The sequence below is a fragment of the Patagioenas fasciata genome, chromosome 4 (assembly GCF_037038585.1).
Source record: "Patagioenas fasciata isolate bPatFas1 chromosome 4, bPatFas1.hap1, whole genome shotgun sequence".
NCBI lineage: Eukaryota > Metazoa > Chordata > Aves > Columbiformes > Columbidae > Patagioenas > Patagioenas fasciata.
The window spans coordinates 20226367-20229680 of record NC_092523.1 but is presented as its reverse complement, the minus strand read 5'-3'; positions in this window follow the sequence as shown (position 1 = coordinate 20229680).

Genomic DNA, 3314 nt, shown 5'->3' with positions numbered 1-3314 from the left:
CCAAATGATTTCTGCCTAAAAAACAGATTTGAGAGTGATTTAAAATAGGATTTTTTTGTCAAAATAAACAATCTCACACAAAACCACTACTCTTTCAAATGCCATATATGCACTAATTCTGTATAGAATTGTACATTCTAAATAAAGCATTAAACACCTCAAACTCAAGTTTAAAAATGACAAATTATCTCATCAAGGACATGCTTTGTTACTTATTGTTGTGAAATGCTTGGCAGTATCTCCTTTCTGAGCTTTCATTCCTGAAACAGATTTTGGACAACTCCAGGTGAGATACCTAAAGGCAATCTGTTGCCATAAGGTGAGAGAATAAACCTCTTTTCTTTGAACTTACTTTCCATACAACTGATTTTCAAACACACTAATCCTCTACAGACCTTTAAACTAGATCCGTAAAATTAACAGCAAAATCAAACCATCCATTATTTAATAAATCTCAAATACAGTAACTTTTTTTAATATATAGCTCATGAGCAATTACCCATGATTATCATCTAAGATGAAGGTCCTTGCATGTGCCCAGAGGAGGGCAACAAAGCTGGTGAAGGGCTGGAAGATATGTCTTGTGAGGAGCAGCTGAAGACTGGTTTGGAGAAAAGGAGTCTGAAGGGTGACCTCATTGCCTTCTACACCTTCCTAAGGAGGGGATATGGAGAGGGAGGTGCTGAGCTCTTCTCCCTGGGATCCAGGGATAGGACACTTGGGAATGGTTCAAAGCTGCACCAGGTGAGGTTCAGACTGGACATTAGGAAGCATTTATTTGCCAAAAAGTTGGTCAAACACTGGAACATGCTTCCTAGAGAGGTGGTCAATTCCCCAAGCCTGTCAGTGTTTAAGAGGCATTTGGATAATGTTCTTAACAATGTGTTTTAATTTTCAGTCAAGCCTGAGCTGGTGAGGCAGCTGGACTAGGTGATCATTGTAGGTCGCTTCCAACTGAAATAGTCTTTTCTAGTTTAGTCTATTCTGTCAGAAAAATCACTAAAGGATCTGAAGTAAAGTTGGATGCGAGGACAGCCCTCTCCAGAGTGAGCACTACAGTAATTTTCTTACTGCATTAGGCAAACTAGTTTTGTTGCATATTTGTGAGATCTTGCAATTAGGAAACCTCTCTGTGCCAGACATCAGACACATATTCTCCTCTGTCATAGAGACTTCCCCCAGTGACACCTGTGTCACTTAAACTGTTTTGATACAACCCTACCGTCACCTATAAAAACTGTGGATGGTTTTGGCGGACTTCATTCTTGGCAATATGTCACTGTACATGGTACAGGAATCATCCCCACTCTGCTTGCAGCATAAATTGGATGTTGGTCCTCAGCCTTAAGTTACACATGAAGAAATTGAATGCTTTTTTTCTTTAACATAATTCTATTCCCATGGACTTTCTATAGACTTCATGTGTCTGTCTTTAAGATGCATCTAATGCATGACTTCACTAGATTAAAACAACAGTCTCCACCTGTTAACAGCATATCTTCTTGTAAACTATTGAAAATTAAAATCTACCGCAGACACATAATTACAGATCCTGTTGACTTAGAAGAACTTACATGTATGTATGTAAGACATCATACGGACCAAGGCATGCAGGTAGTAGCTGCTTTTTAATTGTTTACGGTTTGTCCTTTTACACAAGTATTTTTGGCTTTATAAGGAGTAATTAAGGGAGTAATGAGACCAATATTTGTTTTTCCACTGTAATAGACACAACATGAACCTAAAGAGGAATCCAAAACAGGAGGCATTTTCATCACACTCTCAGCCTTAGCCCATCTGCAGGGGTTTCCCTGCTTGATTCTATTAAAAACCAGAAAAAGAGTCAAGTGTTTTTACTGCAGCTGAGTCTCTTTGCGAGGAAAATCTGTAACAGCCTCTCATATGGGGCACAAAAAGCAGAACACAAAGCTACTGAACAAATCTCTGAACCTTCAGGTTCAGTGCTGGCAGAAAGATGCTTCAAGCAGAAGGGCAGGGAAAAGTAACCCGGGGATTTAAAAATCAAATCACAACAAAATATTCTCTGTCCTGTTCTTAAGTTGAATTCATGGAACCGCAATCTGAACATTTCTTAGAAATACAGCGGGATGTTTCAAGGATACCTGACTCTAACTTTTCTTGGTTGGTTTTTTTTTTGGTTTTTTTTGGTTTTTTTTTTTGGTTGGTTGGTTTTCTTGTTTTTTGTTTTGTTTTGTTTGTTTTCCCAAAGCAAACAGATCCAAACTTTGGCTGATCACAAGTCCAAAGAGGTAGAACTACAGCGGAGACCATCTTCTTGCTCTAAAAGGTGGATGTTGTTAACTATTAAAATTATTATGAACAATTCCTCTGCATAGGAAAGTATAATTTTACCCCTCTAAAGAACGATTGATAGAACTCTGGGTATATAGTTTTGCTGCTTTCTAAACCCTCTTCAAATTTAAGCCCAAATATTATGTTTAGTGATAAACATAAATTTCCTGGCATAATATGACCTAATTAAGTTGCTGCTTTTGAGTCTTGCTGAGCATCTTTATCACTCTCTGGGAACATAATCTTAATAATCAGTTTATGTACCTTCATTAAAACTGTTACAGTATCAATGAACATTACAATACCACCAACCTAAGGCTTCCATTACTTTAAAATTGTTTCTTTGTTTAAATTACAAGCATAAATTAGCACAGCAAGAAGACAAGAATTGCTTCTTAATTGTACTGGAAGGACTCTTTTTTAAAAAACCTGAAGGTAACAAGTGTCATTTTGCATATATTAAGATTTAAAGAGGTGTCTTTGTTACAGCTGATGTGTAACTCAAGACTTGCAGACTTGTAAAACTGTAACTTTATGCTAATTTCAATTAATTATGTATAGCCCATTTACAAATATATTACGTGCTGTCCTTGATCCCACACAATGCTTGGATTGGTCTGCTATTTATTTATCGGCTTGGTCTCCACAGGCCACACAAACTGTTACTGGTTACAGGAAATAAGAACTGATGTATTAGCCTTCTCCCCATTAGTCACAGCAAGGGTTTTCACATGCCATATACCACAGATCACTTAGTTCCATTATTATGTGAATTTGAAAAAGTCTGTAGAGCTTCTTTATTTGGAAAATATTATTCAATAAAATAACAGAGGATGAAATACAGAGTTTGTGATATTCAAATATATTCAAAACAGACATTTCAGAATAATTATTATATATGACTTTTACACAGACTGAAGCCCTTGATCAGATTTAATTGTCCCATGCTTGTGGTTATTCTTTCCACTGAAACTTAGCATCAGGACTAACAACCAGGATCT